This window comes from Lissotriton helveticus, chromosome 1_1 (genome assembly GCF_964261635.1).
Source record: "Lissotriton helveticus chromosome 1_1, aLisHel1.1, whole genome shotgun sequence".
Lineage (NCBI taxonomy): Eukaryota > Metazoa > Chordata > Amphibia > Caudata > Salamandridae > Lissotriton > Lissotriton helveticus.
The window spans coordinates 62,313,879-62,323,070 of NC_136057.1; the positions used below are offsets into that span (position 1 = coordinate 62,313,879).

At 41.4% G+C, this 9,192-nt stretch overlaps 1 pseudogene; it reads right to left on the bottom strand.

Moving 5' to 3' along the window:
• Positions 1-488: 488 nt before the first annotated feature.
• On the bottom strand, positions 489-2,240 carry LOC144758329 (uncharacterized; annotated as a pseudogene).
• Positions 2,241-9,192: the final 6,952 nt, after the last annotated feature.

The window sequence follows — 9,192 nt, forward strand, 5'->3', positions numbered from 1 at the left end:
TGGTTTCTCCCCTGTATGTGTTTGCTGATGTCTTCGTAGTATTGATAATTGAATAAAGCTCTTCGCACATTCAGTGTACTTGAATGACTTCCCCCCCCCCCCCAAGTGTGTTCGCTGCTGGTTTCTTAATGTTGAATGGTCACTAAAATGACTTCCACATTTACTGCAGTGGTATGTTTTTCCCCTGTGTGTGTATGTTGATAATTCCTTAATGCTGAGTACCGAGTAAACTTACTTCCACATTCACTGCAGTGGTAGGGTCTTTCACCTGTGTGTATTCGTTGATGTCTTTGTAGGTCTGATAATTGACTAAAGCACTTCACACACTCACTGCACTTGAATGGCTTTTGCACATTGTGTATTCGCTGATGATTCCTTAATTTTGAAGATTTCTTAAAAACTACTTCCACATTCACTACAATGGAATGGTTTCTCCCCTGTGTGCACTCGCTGATGTATTTTGAGGTGTGATAAGCGACTGAAGTTCTTCACACATTCACTGGTTTCTCCACTGTGTGTGTTCGCTGATGTTTTCGTAGGATTGATAATTGACTAAAGCTCTTCATGCATTCATTGCAATGGTATGGTTTTTCCCCTGTGTGTGTTCGCTGATGCATTTGGAGGTTCGATATCTGACTGAATCTCTTCACACATTCACTGCATTGGAATGGCTTTTCTCCTGTGTGTGTTCGCTGATGAATCCTGAGAGTTGAGGAACAACTAAAACTACTTCCACATTCATTGCAATGGTATGGTTTTTCCCCAGTGTGTGTTCGCTGATGTCCTTGTAGATGTGATAACCGACTGAAGCTCTTCACACATTCATTGCAATGGTATGGTTTTTCCCCTGTGTGTGTTCACTGATGTATTCGGAGCCTCGATAACTGAATAAATGTCTTTACACATTCACTGCATTGGAATGGCTTTTCTCCTGTGTGTCTTCGCTGATGAATCCTGAGAGTTGAGGAACAACTAAAACTACTTCCACATTCATTGCAATGGTATGGTTTTTCCCCAGTGTGTGTTCGAATATGTTTTTGTAGGTCTGATGAAAAACGAAAGCTCTTCACACATTCACTGCACTGGAATGGTTTTACTCCTGTGTGTGTTTGGTAATGAATCCGAAAAGCTGAGGAATGACTAAAACTACTTACACATTCATTGCAACGGTATGGTTTTTCCCCAGTGTGTGTTCGATTATGATTTTGTAAGTCTGATGACCGACTAAAGCTCTTCACACATTCACTGCAATGGTATGGTTTTTCCCCAGTGTGTGTTCGATTATGATTTTGTAAGTCTGATGACCGACTAAAGCTCTTCACACATTGACTGCAATGGTATGGTTTTTCCCCAGTGTGTGTTCGCAAATGTGTTCGTAGATTTGATACCTGACTGAATTTCTTCATACATTCATTGCAATGGTATGGTTTTTCCCCTGTGTGTGTTCGCTGATGAACTTGGAGTTGTGATAAATGACTGAAGCTCTTCACACATTCAGTGCAATGGAAAGGTTTTTCCCCCATGTGTGTTTGCTGATGATCTTTTAGGAGTGCTAACTGACTAAAGTTCTTCACACATTTATTGCAATTGCATGTTGCTTCTCCTGTGTGTGTCTGCTGATGGCTCTTTAGTAGTGATGACAAACTAAAGCTCTTGCTGCTTGTGTATGATTTTTATTTCTTGGTTGGTGTCTCTGGGTCGGGTTTATATTTGTCTGCATCCCATGACTGCGTTTCCTGAGGAGCTAACATGGTTAATAAAGCACTTGTGTTATTCTCACATTCCCTGCATGTGTGTGGTATTTTGGATGCTTGATTTCAGATTTCACAACAAAATACAAGACTCACCAACTACATATATTATAATTGTGGCAAGTAAAGCTTCTTTGTATGTGGTTATGTCTTTAGATTGTATAAGGGTTGTGCATGCTTACGGGTAAAGATTAGTCTTCCTTCAGGTCGATGCAAATTGGGACAGTCTTGTAGATCAGAGACCCTCTCTTTCCTTTACCCTTCAGTTGTCTGGCTCCACCCAATTGTGCTTTTCTCTTGCTCCTGTGGTTTAGCCAGAAATAGTTTACAATATGCCTAGTGCACTGAATGGTTGTCGGCCATCATTACAGGAAACAGGGCAATGCTGTATCAACCTCACACCGATCCAACGATCAAAGCTTGGAGACTTGTTTATACAGGCAGTGGTTAGTTATTGTAATTGTGTTAATTTTCTAGAGGTCATTTCTTCGTCTTGTGGTGAGGAGGTTCACAGCTCAGACACATAGATCCACTGAATTGCTCTTGACTGCTTCTTCCAGGATCTATCAGTTTATGTTCAGGTTCCTCAGTCTCTGTCTCTGCAGCTCTTCTCCTGAATATTGGAGCTCATAGTTTGACAGCTTTTTGCAGATTTACACTATTATTTTCATTATTCAGAATCATTTGAGCATTCAAGGCTGGTTTCCTGTTGGATTTAAAGAGATTTATCACTAAATAGAAATGTAAGAGAATGTAAATACACCATATTTTACTATTTGTTAAAGAAATCTCTTTACCATTTTTTAAAGTAACCAAGAGATGTTTCACCATACACAGATATTTAACTAAATGTTCTATTGAACATGCCACATCTTAATTCAGAAAAGGAGGTGATAACTTAGTAAAGAAATGGCACTCATGGAGCACCCATTCGCTAGAGGTAGAGCTTTAGAAAGACACACATGATCAAGATTTCATTTAAACAAGAAGACATTGCGGAAAAAGAGATGGATCAGGAGATGCTGCTGTCACTTCAGTTTTACGAAGTGTATAACAACAGTAACTCTTCAGGAAGTACCTGACAAAGGAAACTCTTCAAGATGTATGTAATAAGGCTAACACTTTTTTCTTCCTTTTTTCATGTCACCAATGTATTTGTCATGAATAAAGTGTACTACTCACTTCACTATTCACTATTTGTCACTCTCTCCCCACGGTCACTCATTGTATTTAATTTGTATTTGTGACAGCCAGCGGTATTCAATACCCTTTAGGAGAAAGCAAAACTTCGGCCATTGCTGTTATGGGCCCGCCTGCGGAGAGTACAGGAACTTGACAAATATGCGCAAGGCCTTTCAGAAATTATGTCACTTCCAGGATGGCAGAAAATTAAATGGTTGAGAGACATGAAAATCCTGTTATCCAATCTGGGCTTAAAAGAAGCATGGTTAAACAGAACCTCTCCACCAAAGGAAACCCTTAAGACTTTGTATTGGAGTTGGATAGCGTCAAAAAGGAACACTAACGATTGCTGGGGCAGACTAACGGAAGATTTCCTGAACTTTAAGGACCTGCCAATACGAGAATTATATTTAGACACAATTGAGAAACCTTTTGATAGGGCCCTCTATTTTAAATTTAGAGCAGGTACTCTTCGCTTGTATGCTTTCTCTTCACGGTGGAAACCACCTGTGCAAACTACAGAGTTCTGCCCAATGTGCATAGGTAAACCAGAGTCAGTGGCGCATTTCTTGTTTGAATGCGGAGAGTATACCCTTCCACGGAAGAAATGGCTTAAACATCTATGTCACCAACTAGGTACTAGGCGTCATGTGGAGGCAATACGCATACTTAGGTCTGATTGCCGTGCCTTATATGCTTGTATTCTTGCAAAATTTTTATCATGGGCTTGGTCCATTAGATCCAAGAGGCTTAAATTAATTGTTTAATTCGTTTTTAAATCATTTTATGAAATATCTCTTCTTTCCAATGAACTCCGGAAACTTTTTAAATTAACTGTATATTAATTTTTTTGTGTATTTGTTTATTTTGTCATTTTAAACATGAATTTGTGTATTTTAAATGAAGCTTTTATGATAATTTTTATCGAAATAAAGCCTTCTTCTTGACTTTACAATATATTATTGATCTATTTCTCTTGTTGGTGTGTTCATTTCTTTGTACGTGCTATAAATACTCTTTGGTTCGTTAAAGCAAATGTATTACAATTTGCATGAGGAGATTCTCTCTAGTGCCAGTTGGCACAGGCTACCTATCCAGTGGGGATGACCTGGAGTGCCCATTGCCCGAGATGAGGTAGAAATTAATGTCACGTCTACCATGGCCAATGAAGGGTTGAGCGAGAAGCAAGGTGTAATGATGTGATTGACCCTGGTTAAGTACCATGACCAGAAGCCTTCTCATGGATACATCTACGGTTGCTTGTACAATCATATCAAGCTTGATGTTTTTGTCATTAAATTAGGCTGAGATTGTCTTTGTGACAGAATCTCTGTAAATGTTCAAAATCTTGAAGTACGAGTCCTGCAGAAACCTTGCGCTCACTAGTCCTGATTCTGACTGGGGTATACTTTGGCTGTTGGTAAAGAGTATGTATCACTGGAGTATGGTATCACAGGAGCCTGGATGTGTATTCCACGTAGTATTCAAGACATCAAGTAAACAACCAGAGAGGAGGCAACAGGTTCCCATCTGAAGAAGGTGACCTTCACAAGGACCGAGTACATTGTGGAAATGAAGAAAAAATAAGTATTTGACCCAATTAGACCCTCATTTAGTTTATGAACATCTGAGGGGGGAGAGATTGAAGCATTCAGCACTGGGTATCTGTTCTGCTTGGGTTTTCGGATCAGATAGAACCCCGCTCATCAGAGCCTCACTAACCCAGCCAGAACGTTACTCTCTCCCCTCCCTAGGGCCTATTCACGACAGGTATCTACCCCCTAAGGACAGGGAATTCCTAAGATACATACCATGTACCTCCTATAATATCAGCAATCAATGATCTCACGGTTCCAGTCGAACCCAGTCACCTACCCAATCGGCAGCAGTAGCAATCAATGACCTCGCGGCTCCAGTCGAACCCAGTCACCTACCCAATCGGCAGCAGTAGCAATCAATGACCTCGCGGCTCCAGTCGAACCCAGTCACCTACCCAATCGGCAGCAGTAGCAATCAATGACCTCGCGGCTCCAGTCGAACCCAGTCACCTACCCAATCGGCAGCAGTAGCAATCAATGACCTCGCGGCTCCAGTCGAACCCAGTCACCTACCCAATCGGCAGCAGTAGCAATCAATGACCTCGCGGCTCCAGTCGAACCCAGTCACCTACCCAATCGGCAGCAGTAGCAATCAATGACCTCGCGGCTCCAGTCGAACCCAGTCACCTACCCAATCGGCAGCAGTAACAATCAATGACCTCGCGGCTCCAGTCGAACCCAGTCACCTACCCAATCGGCAGCAGTAGCAATCAATGACCTCGCGGCTCCAGTCGAACCCAGTCACCTACCCAATCGGCAGCAGTAGCAATCAATGACCTCGCGGCTCCAGTCGAACCCAGTCACCTACCCAATCGGCAGCTTATCCTATGATTACCATTACATAAAGGGATCGATCTCACTATTTATCAGGGGTATAGTACTACGTTATTTCGGGATTACACAATGGTTGCCAAATTAGGTGATGTACCGCCTATCCCTCGATCTAAGAGCGCCTCTCTCCCTTATTCAGTTACCACTTACCTGACCAGGGTTAGCATCTGTTCACATAGCAGCATCTGACTAGAAGAAGAGGTTATCTTTTCATGCAAGAATAAGGAGCACACTATGCAAAGGTTATTATTAAGTATGAGCTCTCCTCTACCCCCCTTGCTCAGACCCACATGGACGGGAGATGCATCCGTTCACCTGCACCTGACTAGAAGAAAGGTTAGCCTCACCAATAACAACAATTACACAATGGGGTCTTTATTTAACAAACAACATTGATAACACATAATAGACACATACACAGATCTGCAGGGTCTCTGTAAAGACCACATCCACATCTACCTAACAGAAACTGTAAATAGACTGCACACTGCTGAAGAGAAAAGGATTAGCAATGCAATGAAACATTACAGTAGGGAATCTAACCTAGGAAATAAAAGCAAGGATTAATGTAAGTGTAAAGCAAACTAGTTTAGAACACCTCACCCTATTAGGAGGACTCTCTCTCTCTCTCTCTCTCTGGTGGAATCAGGGCTCTCTCTCTCTCCCTCCGTCACCACAGCTTCACTCCTCTGGCTCAGCTGTCCCAGCTGGCAACTTCCACTCCTCCATGAGGCATCCGAATACACTGGCAGCTCCAGCTGACAGTTCCAACTTTGTTCTAATATTCATCTGACTGCTTTCTCCAACCTCAGCAATCATCTGCCTTCTCTCTCTCCATTCGCAGAATCCACTGCAACTGACTTGGACGGTCCAAAACACCAACTGACTCTCCTCCTCTTCTGCACTTCGCTAATATAGAATGCTCTCCTCTAGTGGAAAGTTCCAGTCAGTAACCTGCCGCCCACCAAATTCCTGTACCACTCCATGCTAAGGACACGCCCCCAGCTGGCCAGCCTGGTGTTGCGTCTTCAACATAGAGAAAAATACATTCTTTCGATAAGGGCCAGCCTGAGCCGGTTCTCTCCAAGCGAACAACACCTCATAACTAAAACATTACCTTTACCCTGCAAGCATCTCAGTCTGCAGGGACAGAAAGCAAAATGGAGTCTCTCTAGCTCTGGGCCTTGCAGGCCTGAGAAGGATGAAATAACACTTAGCTCTATCAGAGTACCTACACAAACCATACCAATATGTAATATGAAGTCAGGACAACCGGATCCACCCTCTACTATAGGTAGAATCATGAAAGGACACATAATTATGTCAAAGCCGATAGGCAATAGATGGATTAGAGTCAATAATCAGGATCTATCATCATATTAAGCAGCTATCCTCTAGTTTATGCTTCTAGATATGGCAAAAAGGCCTTAAAAGGACCAACACAAGGCAAGAATAGAGATTCAGGATGGTAGCAAGCTTAAAGTCACCATCACTCATAAATAGAGCCCAAAAATCGAGCAGAACAGTATCCTCAAAATATTTGGAAGCATTAAAGTGAAATAGCCGACCTATGTCTTTTAATGCTAACGACAAAGTGATTTATCAGGAGCGAGCAGTCCTAAAGTAAAATGCAGAGGAAAGATTGGAAAAGGCTTCTCTTGACTTTGATAATATAGAGATATAGGTCTGTTTAACAGAAATAATGGAAATCAGAACAAATCAAGACTTGAGATTATCATTGACTCCAGCACTTTCAACCTCCATGGAGACCTGCACTTTCATCTAGAGGACCGTAAGGATTCCAATTCAAATACCTGTAATGTTTCGCTCTAGTCTTTCCAGAACCCTTCTCTCTGAGTGTTCCTTTCCTTCTTCTACTCTGTTCTATTTAGAATGTATTTTGAATAGTGTTGTACTGGCTTTTGTGGAGATATATGCTGAGCTGCTGCGCAGCACCTGTTAATGAAATAAAGCTTCTTCTCTTCCACACCGGATCCGACTGAATCACTACAAAAAACGTGACGAGGATCCATCGACAGGTGTATGCTACATTCGATTATGTGAAGTGTTGGGTAACAACAATCACAGGTGAAACTGTACCTTAGACTCTTCGACATCGGTTCTGCGCTCTGTATCTTCCCTTCAACAGACGAGGATTTGCGCGATATCAACCTTGTCAAAGTCAAGGTACAGTTCAAACCTTTTACGAATTTTACGGCGGCAGCTATCCTAGAAGCGCAAGTTGGTGTGACGTATGTCCTGTGAACGAAATTAGCGTTGCGTACGGAATTAACGTACAAATAGATACAAGCGGGCCACACTTACGCTTGTTACGTATCACTAAACGTGGAACGCAACGTTTGTTGTTGAAACGCATCGCAGTCTCCCAACGTGAGCGCCATTTTAGGATTATTATTTTTTTGTTTTCTTCTCTCTTGGTTTTACTGAAACGCACCATTTCCTGTGAACCTCAACGCTACGCAAGTCTCCATTTTCTGCTCATGACTTTTGTCAACAACTGCTAGCAACGAGTGTCAGACAATGTGAATGGGGCTCTTACGAACCACAGCGCGTGTCTTCATCCTGAAGAAATTTACATCGCTTGGAGTGCATCACGGAGGAACGGAGACCTTCTCAGACACCTAAAGTTAAACATTTCGCCGCGTTTAACATTACGGTATCAGAACACCTTGTAGCGTGTTGGTTGCTGTTTTTTTATTCACGGTGACACGCACACCCTGTATTATACTTCCTTGTTCATCCTTTTTACGGCGAAATCATTAAGGAAGAACATTTCTCTGGTTTGGATGTTATAACATTATTACCTGATAGTTAAATGTCATTTTAATGTTGTGATTAATTATCGTTTCTCATCCATATTAAACTCATTCAAAAAAAAATAATAATAATAATATGAGTTTACAAGCAGTTTCACCCCCACACCCTTTCCTTGATCTTCCAGGTGAACCTCCTATCATCTGGAAACAGTGGTTTGATGCGTTCACTACATATCTAGGAGCTATTGGTGCGTCAAGATACAGAGCAGAAAGGAAAAAGTATCTCTTATTAAATAGTCTTGGGTTTGAAGGTCGCTCAATTTTCAAACACTTACCTCCTTAGTACTTGCTCCTGAAGAGGAGGATTTAGATGATTATAATCAAACTGTAAAATTATTAGAGCTACGTTTTGATATCAAACCTAGCTTGGTTGTAGTCAGACACAAATTCTATAAACGCGAACAGAAACAAGGAGAAAAGGTTGAGGATTTCATTTCTGCACTGAGAGTACTCAGTGCAGAATGCGAATTTGAAAATTTTAGAGATCAAATGATCAGAGATCAATATATTTGCAAGTGTTTAGATAAAGGAATCCAACAGAAATTGCTTTCTTTAGGTAATCCCTCACTTGAAGAAACTGTACGTGTGGCTAAAAGTATCGAATTTTCTAAACTTTCTGTTAAAGAGCTTGAAGGGAAATTCTCTACTTCTATTTCTAATGAAAAAAGTGTCAATGTTGTAAAAGTTCTAGAAAATAAGGCAAATTCAGGAGGTCGCACAGACAACAAGTTTTTTAAACAAACTAACATTTGTTTTAAATGTGGGAATTTTCCACATTTCAAGTCTGGACGTCCATGCCCAGCTAGAAACGTCACCTGTAGACTGTGTGGAAGATTGGGTCATTTTGCTAAGGTTTGCCAGAATACTAAACAAAATGTTTCTCATACTCAGTCTAACAAACAGTGGAGCAATAATAATAACAATCCTGTTTTTGTTGCCTATGTTTCTGACTACAACCAAGATGACACCTCTAACATTCAGGAGGATTTAAGA